General features: G+C 28.6%; 1 protein-coding gene and 1 non-coding gene across 2 annotated transcripts in view; both read right to left on the minus strand.

Annotated features, from left to right (window-relative positions):
* The window catches only part of LOC110279279 (D-3-phosphoglycerate dehydrogenase 2, chloroplastic), a 35,410-nt gene that overhangs the window by 6,340 nt on the left and 9,103 nt on the right, over positions 1-19,967 (minus strand).
* Positions 16,387-16,495, minus strand: LOC127746054 (small nucleolar RNA R71). Its single transcript, XR_008007675.1, has one exon. It is a non-coding gene; the product is annotated as a small nucleolar RNA R71 (small nucleolar RNA).

The following is a 19,967-nucleotide window of genomic DNA, read 5'->3' on the forward strand; positions in this document are numbered from 1 at the left end:
GATTTAGTCCTCTTCAATAATAAAGATGGACGAAAATTATTTTAAAGGCTACTATGAATTTTAGAGGACAATTTCAAGAACGAATTTGAGTAATTATTAATTTTAAAGATCATTTTGAGGTTTAAGTGTAAGTTTAGGCACTACTTTAAGATTTAAGATTTAAGTATTTAACTTTAAAAAAAGTTGATAATTTAAAGTTTTGTTTAGACTTTTTAAATATATTGTATATACCAGTGTAAAATTTTAGTTACGTCTGGACCAAATATTATTTCATTTTAAATATTTGTTGTTATCAATTCATTAATATTAATATTAATAGTTATTATTTTTAATTTCAAAAAATTTTTGTAATAAAAATTTATTATACAATGTATAAGATTATTTCTTTCTCTACTTATAAAGACTAAAATAATTTTATTATTTTTGTAATCCATATTAGCAGATTCCATTTAAATGTAAAAACTGTTATGTTTATATTTTTAAATAAATATTGTTACACTGTTATTCTCGTACAATTCAAAAAACTTAAACCTTTAATAAAAATAATTTATATTCGAATTATACAAACAACAAATTTTAACTAAGTGACATTATTTATATTATTAGACTCCTATCGTATAATTTGTGCTATATGCGGATCATGTACTTAATCTATTTTATTGTATTTATGTATAGTTTATTTATAAAAAAATTAATATATATTTATTGAAAGAATTAATTTATTTAGTATATAGAGAAATTAAGTAATTAATTTCTTTTATTATATTAATATTTAATTTGATTAATAAAATTTTTTCAAGTGATAATCTTTAAAACATATTTTTAACTAAATTTAAAAAATAGATAAATCAACCATTAAGAACAGGTAAAATTAAATATTTAAAATATTTTTTTAGTACGTTTCTCGTCCTTTGTGCATGCTGTTTCATAAATCTATTTTATTTTTTGTTTCTTAAGCTATGTGCAAAGGAGTTTACTCATGAATAATAAAGTTTTTTGCACATTGTACAAATTAAATGGTTACTACGTTTTATTATATAAATGTTATTAATGTTTAATCAATTACAAAAAAATAAGTATATGAAATTTAGAGTGGTTACTTAATTTGTATGTTTTAATGAATTTTTTTCATATGATAACTTTTTTTTACTATTTTTTAGAGCACATTTTAACTAATTAAAATAATAAATAAATAAATATATTTGCTGTTATATAAAAATAAAATTAACTATTGAAATTGTTGCTCTTTATATATTATTAGACTTTACTTATTTAATATTTGAATCATTTATTTCAATTTGTGTAATTATCCCAAGTTAATATTTAATATATATAAAATATATCTAACCAATATGTATATGAATATTATATTATAAGTGTAACTTGAATATCTGAGGTTAGCATTTAGAGTCCTAAATATACATTATTAAGCAGATATATATGTTTATAAAAATAAATACTACTATATACTCTAATATATTATGTATCATTTTAAAAAGGTTAATATTTTAATAAAAAAATAATTATATTAATTAAAATACGAAACCCATGAAAAAAACTATTCGTATACTAAACACTTTTGACACATGTATAAAAATATAGTTATTATTAATTAATCATATATTTAAATTATTTTTAATTAATAAAACAAAAAAAATATGTGTATACTCATTAAGAAAATATTGATGTTAAAATAGTAATTATTGTAAAAGATATACACAAAGTTAAAATAACAAAAAATAATTACTCAAGGTGTTTCTTTTAGATATCCGTCTATTCTATTCTATTATATAAAAATCGGATGTCTGCACTTAATGATAAAGCTGACGTGGCATGTTTCGGAGAATGTTTTTCGATTTAATTGTTTTAACTTGTTCAATACAATTTATTGCACTGAATTAATTATATTAACAAATTGATTTGATTAGATATTTAAATATTTCTTTTCTTAATATAATTTATTATAATTTATATTACTTAATTAATTATACTACAGGGGCCTGCTACACATACAAGTAAAAAGGCCGTACAAGTTTTACAAGTTATCAGCCCAAACTTCATTAACACGCACATTAACTCATTTTGAATGGAGTGTAACTACACGCGCCCCACTCAAACGGTTCCTCTTCGTCTTCTTCTTCTTCTTCTTCTTCTTCTCTTCTTCTTCTTCTTCTTCTTCGTCTTCCTCTTCCTCTTCCTCTTCCTCTTCCTCTTCGTTTTTTTTCCGATTTTCATGGTTTCTGAAATTCTTCTTCTTCTTCTTGCTGCACGTTCTTCTTCCTCTTACTCTTCTTCTTCTCCTTTTCTTTCGTTTCTGCACGTTCTTCTTCCTCGTTTTCCTCTTCTTCTTCTTCTTCATTTACGTCTTTTCTTTCTGTTTTCTCGTTTTTTTCAATTTTTCATGGTAAAATCGTTTTTGAAGAAGAAGAAGCAGCAGAAGATGAGGAGGAGAAAGAGAAAGAGTTCTAAATTATGCATAAGATGTACTTCAACAAATTTTGGGTGTATTTTCTTAAATCCTTTGGGTGTATTTTCTGTAACCCTTTGGGTGTATTCCTATAATCGTTTGGGTGAATTCTTGTAACCGTTTGGGTGTATTTTCTGTAATCCTTTGGGTGTATTTCTATAATCATTTGGGTGTATTTCTGTAATCGTTTGGGTGTATTTCTGAAGTTCCATTATCTTCAAAAGGATCTATGGGTGTATCTGACTCATATCTATGGGTGTATCTTACTGATATCTATGGGTGTATTTTTTATTTCATAAAAAATGGCAAGCATTACAGAAATACACGCAAACGATTACATAAAATACACCCAAGAGATTACAGAAATACACCCAAACGATTACATAAAATACACCCAAGAGATTACAGAAATACACCCAAACGATACAAAAGAAAAGAAGAAGAAGAAGAGGAAGAGGAAGAAGAACGTGCAGCAAGAAGAAGAAGAAGGTGCAATGAAAACGTGTCGTAACAGTATGTGGAGGAACTAACGTCAACGACGAAGAACAAACCAGTGAGAAAGGAGGAGAAAAGAACGATCGAAAAAGAAGGAGAAGAAGAAGGGATGTAGCGCGTGTAAAGGATGTAGCACTTGCAGCGAATTTTGGGGGTTAGAGTTTAATTGACTTGTAATACTTACAAGCCCTAATCGCTTGTACGCAGAGTTTTTCTCTAATTATAATTCGTTATATTAGTGAATTAGTCTTTTCATTTATAAAGTCTAAAATAAAATAAATAAATTCTTATTTATTCTAATTTTATTTATTTATATACTATAGATGAATTAACGTCTATTCGATTCTATTATATAAAAATCGGATTTCTACACTTAATGATGGAGCTGACGTGGCATGCTTTTGAGAGTGTTTCTCGATTTATTTTTTTAACTCATTAAATACAATTTATTATGAGATTAATTATATCAACTAATTGATTTGATCAGATATTTAAATATTACATAATAATTATAATTTATATCAATTTGTTTTAATAGTATTTCCTAATTTATTTCTTTTAATATTTTGGTAGTATTTTTAATTTATTAAATCAAATTAGGTATAAATTATGTATATTAATTAATTGATTTGATTAAATTATAAATAATTAAAATAATAAATCTATAAATAAAATAAGCAATGGAGATATTTTTAACTAATGATTAAATCAAATTAAATTATATGTATTAAGTCAAATTCAAATCATGTGAATTAAATACTAAACTAAAATATGATAATTTCTTGCTTATTCAAATTAAATGCAATAAATACAAATTAATTTTGTTAGATAAAGATGATTTTTTGGTCTTTTATATATATACGGCCAAAGAAAATGATAAGAATCATCATTTTTATCGCTCTTGCTATTATAACTCTTCTTTTCTTCTTTTTTTTATGTAAAATTTTTTTTTATGGATAAATAGTATTTCGTTGATTGTTTGTTTATAACTCGAAAATGTCTTAATTTAGGCATTACCGTTGCTAATGGAATTGGACGACAATGTGCTCGGCATACTTACAGCTTAAGAAATCAGGTCATGTGTTCGAGGTGCACCGATGCAAACTTTTGGAGCTGCTGAATGCGCTGAATTCATCGTATAGCTGGAGCAAATTATGATATAGTGAAAAAACGTTTATGCATGCTATTCTTCTTTATATATGTATCCCTCTATTTTTACAATTTACATCCTTATATATTAGATTCTTTTTGACATTATTTAAATTTGATATTTTTTTCTATTTTTCAGCTTCTAATCATTTTTTGTCTTAATATTTTGTTCTCATCAATTTCTATATTTTATTTTAGGTTAACTTTGTGGTTCAAATATAATCATTTATGTTATTATTGAATGTTATGAAATTGACCTGATATTAACAATAAATAATTCGAAAAAGGTGTTTTTTTGAACAATTCTCCTAAATTTAAATTGTTACGTTAAACAGATGATGATAAATATTTTTGTATTAAATATCTTATAAAAGAAACTTATAGAAATGTTATATTATATGATATAATTTGATTATATATTTTTTTATCTTCAATCTAAATTATTTAAATTGGCATACCATTTATTTTTAAATTTAATTAAATATCTAAATATCTTACAATTTAATATAATTTAATTTATATAAATACATGACTTTTAATATTTATGTAATAAATTTTAGAGATATTTTTGCAAGTTATAATTTTTTTATCTGTATATTTAACTTTTAATAATATTTTTTATTTATTAATATATTATTTCTATTATTTGAGTATCAATAATGCGTTAGGCATTTTTCATTGTATAAGTTACTTCGAGAAAAAATGATAAAATTTGATTTATGAAAAGAAAAAACTAGAAAATACTACATAAAATATACAGAGAACTTAAACTTAGAAAACCATCTTCAAGAAATTTTGGACATTTTAAAACCCATTAACATTTCAATTTTGAACTTTAGGAGTTGCACCACTGCATCCAACATATTACTCATTGAAGCTGAATTTACAAGAAAGCTAATAATCTTTTTTGAAAAAAAAAAAACGGAAATGTCAACGACATCAATTCATGAAAATTCAACTGTGAAAAAAATAGTTAAAATAGAAAACAACAATGCCAGGCTAAATTTCGGATTTTGAACAGGTAAGGGGAACTTAAGAGGACACAGTGCACGAATTATTTTGTATTTATCTGCATATCAATGGCCAAAAGAATGAAAAAGAAGAAAACGTATTGCTCAAAACAGAAGGAACAAAAGTATGGTACCGTATCAAACACTGCTTGTGGTTTCACAAGCTACGAAAAAAGGAAAAGTGCTGAGGAATTGCGATGCTGTGTGATGCGGCTAGATAGGGTTCAATCATGGACCGATAAAACGCATTTGTTATGGTGGACGGTGGACGTGATAGGTGTGGCGGTGGCGAGTGGCAATTGAAGGAAGAGGAGGAGATTTTGGAGGTTCTGTAAACCCTAACCGAACACGAAGGTAGATAGAGGAACAAGAAGATAGGGGAAGCGATATTGTAATCTTCTCAATGCTTTCTACATTGATAAGTAACGATAAGATGCAAGTTTATTTTAATTTAAATTTATATATAACGAGGAAGCATAGTAGAAATCTATTCTATTATATAAAAATCGTCTGCACTTAATGATGGAGCTGACGTGGCATCTTCTGGAGAGTGTTTCTCGATTTAATTATTTTAACTCATTAAATACAATTTATTACAATGACTTAATTATATTAACTAATTGATTTGATTGAATATTTAAATATTAATATAATTTATTAAAATTTATATTACTTAATTAATTAGACTACGTTAATTGTAATTCATTATATCAGTGAATTGATTTTTTTCATTCATAAAGTCTAAAATAAAATAAATAATTTATTATTTATTCTAATTAAATTTATTAAATTAGATGACGCATAGCAACGCACACGGCGACAAAGCAGACACGACAACAGTAGTGACTGGACAGGTGGAATAACGGCAACGAGATGGAAGTTGTATATTCTTCTCTATTGCATTCGAAAGCAAGTCAAGCAATATTCTACTCTCCTCGGGTTTTGGGAGCGAGATCATAGAATTGAGAGCAAGAAAAGTTAGGTGACTATTTAGTTTTTCAAGGCTTTTTTTCCAGATTTCTAAATATATAAAAGAGCACCGTGTTAAAGATTATATATCCTTCATTTCTTTCTTTTTTTTTAAATGTAGATGAATATAAAATATATTAGGAATTGTCTACGAGAAAATTAAATTAAGTTAGACAAATATATTATTATTATTATTGAATAAATTAAAAAAATTAATTAAAAAACATCGTTATTCTTGAATTTAACTCTACCTATTATACAAAATCTCTATTTATATGATTTATTTTTTATTATATTTAGATTATATCTTAGCATTTTAAGTTTTCAATTATATGTCAGAACTAATTTTTTTTATCTAAAGTTAATGTAAAATATAAAAAAATTTACATCAAGTTATCTAGACTCTAGAGTCATTAATAAGTTTTTTGACCAATAAGATGTCATTAATAATCTTCTTTAAAAGTTTAAGTTGCATAAATATAATTAGATAATTTTAATAAGAATAATATTACGCATTTAAATTTATCTATTCTATTATATAAAAATCGAACTTTTGTACTTAATGATGAACCTGATGTAGCATGCTTTTGAGAATGTTTTCCGATTTATTTCTTTTAACTCATTAACTATAAGTTATTACGATAAATTAACTATATCAACTAATTAATTTGATTAAATATTTAAATATTATATAATTTATTATAATTTATATCACTTTGATTTTGTAGTATTTTCTAATTTATTTATTTTAATATTCTGTTGTATTTTTAATTTATTTTTTTAAATTTATTAACCCAAATTTATTGTGTGTACTAATTAATTAATTTGATTAATTTATTAGTCATTAAAATAATAAATCTATGAATAAAATAGGCAACTGAGATACTTTCAACTAACAATTAAATCAAATCAAATCAAATCATATATATTGAGCTAAATTCAAATCATGTGAATTATGGACCAAATTAAAATAACTAAATTCAAATCATGTGAATTATGGACCAAATTAAAATAAAATAATTTCTTACTTATTCAATACATTTTTTGTATTTACAAATAAATTATTGTCTACTTCAATATATGAAATTTTTATGAATTTTTTATTGCGCAATTCACTTTAACACAAATAAATTAATTTATAAAAATTTAAACTTGAACGCTTGCTATGATTAAACTCAAACTTTAATTTTTTATATTGAGAATTAAATTTTAGTTACTACACAAATATTATATTTTAGGTAATTGTATATTTTTTTTGTTATGTTGAAAATTATTATATAATTCTAAGATAATTTAGTAATGTTTATTTTTTTAAAAGTATCATCATTATTGGAGAGTAACTAATGTTTGTGATAGTATAAAATTAAAAAATAAAAATACTAAATATTAATATACTGTGTTTTCGAAGTATAAATCTTGAAGTAAATATATGTAATTATAATTAATGATCATAATTAAAAGTCTTTATTTTATTTCAATTTGTTCAGGACATATTTATCTTAAATTTTATTCCTTTATTAATTAGTATTTTTTTAAATTTAATTATCATTAATTTATATAAATCAAAATGTATAACTTAAAAATATAGATATGTGTCTAAAAAATAAAAAATATATTTTTTTTGTTAGTAAAAAATTTACGACGTTTTGATTTTTTTTGGCATCATATCTTACATTTTTACCATAAGTTAGAGGTAAATTATTAAATACAAATTAGATTTATTACTTATTATCGTAATTCGAATTCATTAAATTTGATTTAAATGGAGACAACTAGGCAACATTATTGGATTTAGGGGATTCAGATAATTTTAAGGAGACTTTGATTTATCAATGTAAATTAGCCTAATATGTGATATTAGTTATTGTTATATATATAAAAAATGTGACATATTTATGCATTGTTTAGATTAGAAGAATTTGTAGAGAAATAACATGCTGGGAAGAAAATGGATGGAAAAATCAATTTTTCATTATTTAGTTCAACAAAGAAATTGAATGAAAAATATAAAAGTGTATATGAAGCTCACGTAAATTTTTTCTCTTCAAAGTTGCGAAGAAAACTGATTCAAAAGTGCAAACATGGATAAAAATACAGAGTTACCATTTCAAATATAATTTATATATAATATATAAAAACATTAATATAATTTTTCTCTATTTTAATTTTTTCTCTTCTTACTTTTCCTTCCATTCAAGCAAAAGAAAATTTTTCCTCTATTTTCTTTTCATTCATTTTTTTTTCATCTAAACAGCACACAAAAAAAATATACTTTTCTTTCCATTTTCTTTCCTCTTATTTTTTATCTTATATCCAAACAATAGTTTAGTGTTTATTCATTTATCTTTTATTAATATTGTTATAACAAGGATACATGTAACTTTATAAAAATGAGATAACCTAAACTTTGATTATCTAAGAATTTATTGAGTGGCTAGAATAGCTCCACGTTACGAACCAATGAATGCTAGCAATAAGGATGATTATAAAAACAGCTGAAATGGGTATTTACAGGGATTACTTACATTTTGGAGCTAGATGGGGACTTCTGAAATCCTCACGACCTGCCATGCGAAAATGAATGGGGACTAGGGGTGGCAAACGGGTCGAAATCTGTCGAGCTGGTCGTATAACCCGCTAAAAAATGCGGGTTGGGCTGGAAATTTATGGCCACCAAACTGAAAAATCTCGCCTACCCTGCACCGCCTAATCCACGGGATTTGGCGGGCTTTGCCGAGGTGGGGCAGGCTTTCCTGTTGGGCCAAGCTTTTATTTTGGTAGAGCCATTTTTTTACAAATTTCTATGATATTATTGATATACAAAATGATGAAGATGATAATTGAAGAAGTTCTAAGTTATATTTTGGATAATATTTGTTTTGCTTTGAACAATGCTGGTTTTATTATTTTGTTTCAAAAAAATTATTTATAATTATAAAGACGTTAATGTACATGAATTTAAAAATTATAATTTTTTTATGTTTTTAGAAATTATAAATTTATTGAAATTGTTGTGAAATTATATATATTGTTTAATATTTAATGCCTTATAAAAAAAGGAGATCCCGCCAGCCTACCATTAGGCGGGCGGGGAAAAAATTCAGGACCGTCTTACTAGGCGGGACGGGCTTTTGGCGAGACAGGATGGATTTTTCCGTTTGTCACTCCTAATAGGAGAACGGACATAAGTACCCGCCCCATAAAACTTATTAAATATACGTGAATATAAAATTATTAATTTATCCTAATTTATATATACGTAAATCTATTTCTTGAATTTAGTAATCCTAATTTCTGTCACCAATTCGAATTTTTTCTTTTTCTTCCAAACTCATTCTCAGCCTTGATCCTCTCTCTCTAACTCACTTTCTCTACCTCTCATCAAGTCCGTCACTATGTCGCTCAGTATCGTCCTAAAAAATTATGTTATGTTATTATGTTGGATTATTCTTTTATGTTTTCTCCTTTTGAAATGTTATTTTTCATAACGAATATGTTATAAATTGTGTTGAATTATATTGAATTGATTATTTTATGATTTATTATATTATGTCTTTTTGTGTTAATTTTTTTAAAAATTTTCAAAGAATATTCGTAGATACCCAAAGAGATCTACGTTCTCTAAGGGGTAATTAAACAGGAACTTGCAATGATGGAGAAAGAACGGGGACATTTTTTTTTAAATAGGAATGAGGGATGGAAAGTGGGTTTCTCACGCTCTCCTGAGTCCTCATTACCATATTAATTTATTTTTCAATTGAATAAATTATATATTGAATAACAAAAGTTGCTATCAGTTTCTTTTCACACTAACTAATACTCAACGATGGTGTTTCGATACACCATATTACCAAAAAATATTAATCGATCTAATAACTTTTGTAATGACATAAGTTTATGAATTTGAAAATTTAAAAATTATTTCATAAAATGTGAAGTTTTAACAAGTAATAATGTTGATCATATTATTTTGATTTCAAGAATGAATACGATAACAATAAATAAAATTGTCCCAAGTAAATTTCAACAAAGACAAAAATTCATAAGTATTTTTATTAATGAAAAATTAATCTATTTTAAAGACAAATACAATTTTTTTCTATGGATTTCCTAACTTGGCAAGTCGAGAATTAATCCACCACATATTGATGCTCTATTTATTAAGGGTCTGTCGCTAAGGCTGCGTTTGTTTCTGAGAACAAGACAAGACAAGACACTGAGAACAGGACAAGACAAGACATTGATGGACAGAAACACAAAATTTTGTGTTCTTATATTCTGTTTGGTGATAAACTAGAACAAATTATAAAAATCTAATTTATTCTCATATTTTTTTTCATTCAAAAAATTTGAGATGAAAAATATAATAATAAAAAATATAATTATGAAAAATTAACAAAAATAATGAAAAAAAATAAAAAATAAGTTGTATCCCTTGTTAGTATCCCTGTGTCCTTTCTGTCAGGATGGATACAAAATACACTAATTCAGTTTCTCTGGATACACTGTCTCTGTCCATGTCTCCTCTGCCAAACATGATTGTGTGTCTCTATGTCCATGTCTCAGTGTCCTGTCTCTAAACAAACGCAGCCTAACTAATGGATTGTAATACACACAAGGCGAGATTCAAACTCCAAATATTTACTTAAGCGGGCAAATAAGATGACCATTCAATAAATTTAAATTGATTAAAATAAATATTAATTATTTTTAATATTTTTAAATTATAAAATATTTATAATAATAATTACTATGTATATTTTTTATTTAAATTTAATAAAAAATTTATATAATTTTATGTATTATCCTTATTCCGTATAGGACACGGCAACGTTACTAATAAATTCATAAATATATCTTATCTTTTATGGTAATATATTTTTCACCACCAAAATTTTGAATTAAAATAAAAAAATATTTAATTTATTATTTGTCATGATAATAATTAAGACAATAAATTTTATGTATTTATTTAATTATTTAATGGAAAATTTTTATATAATATTTAAAAATAGAAAGACAATAATACTGCCTATAAAAGTAATAACAATATATTGTGCCACTGTAAATAATATCCTCCATATCAATTGTTTAATTAGTGTTGTTTATAACTTTCACTTTATGCCACTCTAAATAGTATCCTCCATATGAGTTGTTGAACCTTTTTGCAAAATAATTAGAGCATGAAACATTAAATAAATACAAATACCAACTCGAAAGGAAAGAAATTATTTTTGAACAACTAAATTCTCATTCAATTTGTACTTAGAAGTTGAAATAAAAAAATCTCTTATTCTCCAAAAATAAAATTATTATCATAAAATAATTTTTTTTGACAACTTACACAATGTGATACAACTCTAAAAATTTATACATATTTATTTTAAGATCAAGAACTCTTTCAATAAATAAAATTGATTATATACATATTATTAAAAGGAGTTCTTATAAGCCATTGTAAATTATTTGTTTATTAGTAAAAAATATTTATGATTTTTATCCAATGATAAAAAAATATACCACCACCACTTATAATTCATGTTTCACAAACATGATTATGCATTATACCGATCTGAATCAATTTGTGCACTGTACATTAAATATACCGCTTTTTTTAGGCATGTTGACTATGGTATTTTCTATAATCATGCAAATCTTTTGTTTATATCCTGACCCAAAAATATAGTCAGACCCAAAATAAATAAAAATTTACCCAAGAAAGCTAGCCTTATTTATACCTACCTGACCTCATAAAGGTCGGACGCAACAACAACAATTCAATTTTACTTATTTGAATAAGTAACTAACTTTTAAGATACCTTTTATCTATTTAGAAGGGAGATTTAAATAACTTTCTTAAAAAAAGGAGAATGGCTATTCACTATCAAAAGTGGAACTCTTCTAAAAGGTAGATATCTTTTCTACTATGAATACACTAACACCTTCAGGTATATTTAGAACCCAATTTACTAAACTCCTGCTAAACCCTTGCTAACTTAAGTATCAGAGTCCCTTGCAGGTACCACCCTCACCTTCATTACGACGTTGGATGGTGGCACCTTAGCATCCGAAGACGTTGGACTCAACCTTAAAGAGATTGTGAACCTCACGTTCAGACCCAAGTTACCATTTCAGGTAACTCCCAAAATATTAGCGCCATTGTCGGGGACCTAAAAGTCTACACCCAATCATGGTGGACAATCAGTTCGAAGATGGCCACACGGCGTCTGAGTCAGAACCAGAACCTCACAATGATAATCGAGCACTCATGATACCTCCACGACATGAAAGAGCGAGTAGTCCACACGGAGAGGGTACATTAGAAAATCCTCTACCGTGGAGAATCCATTCGGACGTTCATCCACCCAAGAATGAAGAGCCCCTCATTCAATAGAGATCATGGAACTTGTGCACGAGCACCATGATTGATTAAAGCAACTTGAGAAGGAGATTGAGTGACAAAGAGAAGTTGAAAGATATTTGCGAAAAGAGGTACAACGACAAAGAGAGCAGGAAGAAAAGTTCTCGAAACTAGAGGCCGACCTTCAAAGTCGAAGTAATTGGATGGATTGGAAGGAAAGCCCTCTTGGAGGAGAAGATCCGTTCATTGAAGAGATCATGCGAGCTAAGGTTTCTAAGAACTTCAAATGTCCTAACATGGACCTCTATGACGGAACAACCAACTTGAGACACCACCTCAACAATTTTAAAAGTCGGATGTACTTGGCTGACGAGTCCGATGCAACTTGTAACTTCCCGTATTTTTTTTAAAATTTAAATATGAATAAATTTTTGTGTATCTTATTAAGTTTTAAATTTTATATTTTAAAAACTTTTTAAAAAGTAATTACATTAATTTTATGATTATTGAAGTTTAAACTAATTATGATTTATTCAATTAGTTTGAACTATTTATTAGAAACTATTTTAATAAGAAAAAATTAAATTAATTTTTAAAATTATTATTATTATTTGAATTTGGATTAATTAAGATTATTATATAATTTTGTTATAACAAGGTATTATACATAATCGATTTTATGATAGCTAGAGTTTAAATTAATTAGAAGTTTTATATAATTTTTATTATATGAGTAAATATCGGTATTTTTCGGTGAACTTAACTTTGCTAATACTTTATTGTATATCTTTAATCATTATGGTACTAATATCATTTATATTAGTAACTCACATATATTTATTCCTATATATATTATTACTTGTGTTTTAATATATCTAGCTTTCATAGTTATCTGTATAAGATATTTATAACTTGAATAGTTGACTCAGCAGCCTTAAGGTCGCTGATGAGCGGATATTTTATACGCTTTTTGCCATCATTTTCATATAGTTTTTAGTATGTTTTGTCTAAGTTTTATTAAGTTTTATAGGTTTTAGTGCAAAATTCACATTTTTGGATTCTACTTTGACTTTTTGTGTTTTTATGCAATTTCAGGTAATTTTTGGCTAAAATTGAGGAGCTGGAGTAAAAGCCTGATTCAGAGGTAGAGAAAGCACTGCAGATGTTGTCCGGATCTGTTTTCTTTTCAATTCGTGTTTGATTCTCGATTCTAATATTATCTTCGTTCTTCATCATTATGAATGCGTTGAACTGGAACAAGGTTATCTCATTCTACATGGGTTCAGAGTGCGTCTTTCATCGGACAATGATGAACCACTAGCTTGATTATACATCTCTTAGACGACTAATCCATGACTTCGTTGGGGGACTTCTCGAGACATCAGTTCAGCCGAGGTATGGGGAGATTAGAGTCTTTGTGGTAGAGGTTAGAACATAAAGGCGCAACATTCTCTGATCCGGAAGATTCGACATTGTCTATGGCATTTTGAGTAGGATCATTAAGGAGAATGGACTGCAGAAGCTTCACTCTCAATCAGAATAGATCCACGCTAACCTTGGGGTTCAGATCTGAAGGAGCATTGGCGACCTCTCAACCAGCGTTGATCACATACAGCTTGCCATAGAAGAAATCTTTCACAGTTGAAGCAGACAGTAAAACCAGAAGAACAAAGCATCTCCAAGCCTTAACCATCTTCTTATCATTGCAAACATATCAACCTAGTTAAGTTCTCTTTATTTCCTTTAATGCGATTAAACAAAATACCTTCTTCTTCTATTTGCCTGACTAAGATATTCAAGATAACCATAGCTTGCTTTAAACCACAATCCTTGTGGGATCGACCTTGACTCGCTCAGCTATTACTTGGATGACCCAGTGCACTTGCTGGTTCAGTTGTACGAAGTGTGAGAATTCGTGCCACCAAGTTTTTGGTGCTGTTGCCGGGGATTGCTCGAGTTTGGACAACTGACGGATTATCTTGTTACTTAGATTAGGTATTAATTTTAATTTTGTTTGAGTCTTTTATTTTCTTCTTTTTTTTCAAAAATTTCAAAAAAAATTTCTCAAAAATCTTTTCTTTTCTTTATTAATCTTTCTTTTTAGTTTGAGTCTCTTGGTTTTGTTCTTGTTGAATTTTTGAATTTCCTTGAGGTTTTTTAAAATTTTTAAAAATAGTGTCTTTTGTTTGAATCTAGTGTCAATCTTTAAGTTTGGTGTCTTCTTGAGTCTTTTCTTTAAAATTTTCAAATTTAGAGTCTTTGGTTTTCAAAATTTTTAAGTTTGGTGTCCTTTGCATTTTCTTATTTTTTTTGAATTCTTTGAGTTTTGTTCTTAGTGTTCTTCTTGATCTTCAAAGTGTTCTTATTTTTCTTTTTGTTTTGATTTTAAAATTTTTAAGTTTGGTGTCCCTTTGTATTTTTCTTTAAAAGTTTCGCATAGTAGGTGTCTTAGATCTAAAAATTTTAAGTTTTTGTGTCTTTTTGTTGTTTTTCTCTTTCTTCATTAAATTAAAAAGTAAAAAACATAAAATATCTTTTCTTATCTTTAATTGCAATTTTTAAAAATTACAACCAATTTTTAAAATTTTAATTTTAAAAAAATCATTATCTTATCTTACCTTAGTTTTAAATTTCAAAATCAAATCTTTTCAAAAATCATATCTTTTTCAAAATCTTATCTTATCTTTTTATCTTTCTTTGAAATTCAAAATCTTATCTTATCTTATTTCAAATTCAAATATTAAAATTCAAATTTCAAAATTCAAAAATTTAAATTTCAAATTTCAAATTTCTAAATCAAACCTTTTCAAAAATCAACTATATTTCAAATCTTTATCTTATCTTTTTTCAAATTCAAAACTCAAAATTTAAAATTTCAAAATTTAAAATATAAAATTTAAAATTTAAAATTCAAATTTCAAAATTCGAATGTCAAATTCAAAATTCAAAATTAATTTCAAATTTCAAATTTTAAATTCGAATCTTTTCTAATTTCTATCTTATCTTGTCTTCAAATCTTTTCGTATTTAGTTACTTGTTTTCTCTTTTTTCTTTTTCAAAACTTCCTAACTAATTTTTCTCTCTCCTATTTTCAAAAATTCTCTTCTATCTCTCTCTTATATTTTCAAAAATTCATCAATTAATTTTCAAATCTTTTTAATTAATTAGCTTCTATTTTCGAATTGCATTAATAAATAAAATAAAAACAAAAATATTTTAATTCTTGTTTATCTTTTTACTTCTAATTTTCGAATTCTTCTTCTCTCTTATTCGAAATTCTTCTTCTCATTCTTCTATCTTCATTCTTCTTTTTTTATCCCTCACATTCCACTGGAAATTCTCTGTCCTCTGGCATAGAAGCTTCCTTTCTTATTGTATCTGTGTTTTCTTGTTTATGACCAGGTACAGGGATAAAAGCCTCTCTTTAATCTTGATCCTGAACCTGGGAGGACTTTAAGGAGGAGCTTACAATAAGTTAAAGCACAATACTCCGGAAGAAACCTTTCAAAAAATTTCGAACAGGAAGGTGAAGACGTGGTAGCCGAGCCTAATCATGAAGGAAAGGCAAGAAAGGTTCTTGGTGACTTCACCATGCTTACCTCTGATTTTTATGGCAGAAGCATCTCTGTATCTGCCATTGGAGCTAACAATTTTGAGTTTAAGCCTTAGTTAGTCTCTCTTTTGTAACAGAATTACAAGTTCTATGGACTTCCACTAGAAGATCCACATTAATTCCTATCTGAATTCTTGCAAATTTGTGACATGGTTAAGACCAATGGAGTGGATCCTGAGGTTACAAACTTGTGCTCTTTCTCTTTGCTGTTAGAGACAGAACTAAAATATGGTTAGATTCTCAACCAAAAGAGAACTTAGACTCTTGGAAAAAGCTGGTCAATGCTTTCTTGGCCAAATTCTTTCTTCCTCAAAGGATGAGCAAAATCAGAGTGGAAGTTCAAAACTTTTGACAAAAAGAAGGTGAATCCCTCTATGAAGCTTGGAAAAGATACAAGCAACTGATCAGGAGGTGTCCTCTTGGCATGCTCTCAGAATGGTCTATCCTAAGAATTTTCTATGATGGTCTGTCTGAGATGTCCAAAATATCATTGGAAAGCTCTACAGGTGGATCACTACACTTGAAGAAAACGCCTGCAGAAGCAAGAGAACTCATTAAGATAGTTGCAAATAACCAATTCATGTACACCTCTGAGAGAAATTCTATGAACAATGAAATCTCTTAGAAGAAAGGAATTCTTGAAGTTGACACTTTGAATGCCATCTTGGCTCAGAACAAGATCTTGACATAGCAGGTCAGTTTGATCTCTCAGTATTTGACTGGAATGCAAGTTGCAGCTGGCAGCACTCAGGAAGCTTGCTCTGAAGTAGAAGCTTATGATCCTGATCAACCCACCATGGAGGAGGTGAATTACATGGGAAAACCCTATGGAAACACCTACAACCCTTCATGGAGGAATCATCCTAACCTCTCATGGAAGGACCAACAGAAATCTCAGTAAGGTTTCAATAACAATCAAGGTGGAAGAACCCAAGATAGGTTCAACAACATGCTACCATTCCTATCTTCTCAAGGGAATATGGAGACTCCTAAGCAAAGTCTTTCTTACTTAGCCATTCTAGTCTCCAGCCTCTCTGAAACCACTCATAGTTTCATAACTGAGACAAGGTCCTCCATTAGAAATTTGGAGATATAAGTTGGTCAACTGAGCAAGAGAATCCCTGAGATGCCTCCTAACACTGTTCCTAGTAACATTGAAGTAAACCCAAGAGAAGAGTGCAAGGCCATCACCATAGAGGATGAGGCCGAATCTAGAGAGATTGGGATGGCATTGAACGCCAATGAGGAAGACCTCACTGGGCGTTCAACGCCCAAACTGGCCAAGAGACTGGCGCTGAACGCCAGTGAGGAAGCCCTCACTAGGCGTTCAATGCCCACAATGGTAGAGAACCTGGCGTTGAATGCCAGGAAGGAGGTCTGATAAACTGCTATTTTATGGTTTATCTTGTGCTTAATTTAGTGGATTTTACCTATCATTCTCACACTTATTCATGTAATTCGCATGTTTTACATTTTCCTTCCTAATTTTGTGCTATGATTGAAAACATGCTTCTTAGGCCTTAAAATAGCTAAATTTAATTCACCTTGATTCTATTCAATGCTTTGATATATTTTTTTAAGTGATTTTAGATTTAAAAGGCAAAGATTGGATTGAGGGATTGAAGAAAAAGCATGTGAAAATGGAGAACTCATGAAGAAATGAAGGAATTGCAAAGCTGTCAATCCTGACCTCTTCATACTTAATCGACCGTAACTTGAGCTACAGAAGTCCAAATGAGGCGGTTCCAGTTCCGTTAGAAAGCTAACATCTGGGGCTTCAAAATGACATAAAGTTTGCCATAGTTGCCATGAAGTTAGGCAATGCGCACGCGTAGATCATGCGTACGCGTGACTTTGCGAAAGTTTAGCGACGCATACGCGTGAGCGACGCGTACGCGTGACAGAGCCACGTGCTGCACATATCAGGAAACGCTGGGGGTGATTTCTGGGCTATATTTGGCCTAGTTTCAATCCCAAAAATAAAGATTAGAGACTGCAGAGTGGGGGAATCATTCATTCACTTCTCATTATTCACACTTTAGGTTTTAGATGTAGTTTTCTAGAGCTTTCTCTCTCTAGGTTTTAGGATTTTCTTTTCAATTTTTTCTCAATTTCAGGTTCAATGTTCCTTTAATTTAGTTTCTTGTCTACTTTTATTTGTTCTAGCATTCTAGTTTATTTATTTTCCTTGTTTATAACTTTATGTTGACAATTTAGTTTATGAATGTTTCATGTTAGATTCAATTTCCATATTAATGCAATTTATATTTTCTATGGTTATTATTGCTTTCTTTAATTTGTGTTATTGATGTTTGTAATTGGTTGTCTAAATTTAATATTCCTTGTTACTCTTCTATGTTTTTATGTTATGCCTTCCAAGTGTTTGATAAAATGCTTGGTTGGATTTTAAATTAGTTTTTTATATTCTTGACTTGGATTGAGTAGTTGAGACTATAGAGTTATCAAATTCTTTTGTTGAAGGATAATTGAAAATAGCTGATTGGCTTAGTGTTTACTAAATCTAGTCTTTGATTAGGACTTGTGAACCTTAGTTGATTTTCCTCACTTGACTTACCTTCATTGTAGAGGTTAACTAAGTGAAAGCAAAATACAATTACCATCACAATTGATGACGATAACGAGGACATGACTTTTAATTCTCAATCCTAGTTAAGAGTTTTCTTAGTTATTAATTTAATTTCTTGCCATTATATTTTCTTGTTCCTTATTTCAAAAAACCCAAAAATATACTTGATCATAACGAATAATAAACCCTTCCCTGCAATTCCTTGAGAGACGACCCGAGGTTTAATACTTCGGTTAATTTTATTGGGTTTGCTTAAGTGAAAAACATTTTAAGTTTGATTAAGGTTGATTTGTTGGTTTAGAACTATACCTGCAACGCGATTTTATTGTGAAAAATCTTTACCGACATTTTTCTCCCATCAATTTTTGGCACCGTTGTCGGGGACTTGCAAATGTGTACCTTATTATTTGTTATTGTGAATATTTTTTCCTTTTTATTTTTTTGTTAGTTGTTTCTAGTTTAGGAGTTTATTTTCATTATTTCTTATTAGTTTTTGTTTTTATTTGCTTTTATTACTATGAATTCTCACTCTTTTGGCTATGAGTTTGGTTATAATCATGTTGTAGGAAGTGTAGATTACAATGAGGGCTTGCAGCAAAGATGTGTGATGAGCGGATAATTTATACGCTTTTTGGCATTGTTTTTAGATAGTTTTTAGTGAGTTTAAGCTACTTTTAGGGATGTTTTCATTAGTTTTTATGTTAAATTCACATTTCTGGACTTTACTATGAGTTTGTGTGTTTTTCTGTGATTTCAGGTAAATTCTGGCTGAAATTGAGGGATTTGAGCAAAACTCTGAAGAAGGCTGACAAAAGGACTGCTGATGTTGTTGGAATCTGACCTCCCTGCACTCGAAATGGATTCTCTGGAGCTACAGAACTACAAATGACGCGCTCTCAACGGCGTTGGAAAGTAGACATCCAGGGCTTTCCAGCAATATATAATAGTCCATACTTTATTCGGAGATTGACGACGTAACTTGGCGTTGAACGCCAAGTACATGCTGCTGTCTGGAGTTAAACGCCAGAAAAACGTCATGATCCGGAGTTGAACGCCCAAAACACGTCATAACTCAGAGTTCAACTCCAAGAAACGCCTCAGCTCGTGGATAGATCAAGCTCAGCCCAAACATACACCAAGTGGGCCCCGGAAGTGGATTTATGCATCAATTACTTACTCATGTAAACCCTAGGAGCTAGTCTAGTATATATAGGACATTTAACTATTGTATTAGACATCTTTTGACCACTTTAAGTCCTGGATCATTCGGTCACTTGATCATGGAGAGGGCTGGCCATTCGGCCATGCCTGAACCT

This window comes from Arachis duranensis, chromosome 3 (assembly GCF_000817695.3).
Source record: "Arachis duranensis cultivar V14167 chromosome 3, aradu.V14167.gnm2.J7QH, whole genome shotgun sequence".
In the NCBI taxonomy this organism is placed as follows: Eukaryota; Viridiplantae; Streptophyta; class Magnoliopsida; order Fabales; family Fabaceae; genus Arachis; species Arachis duranensis.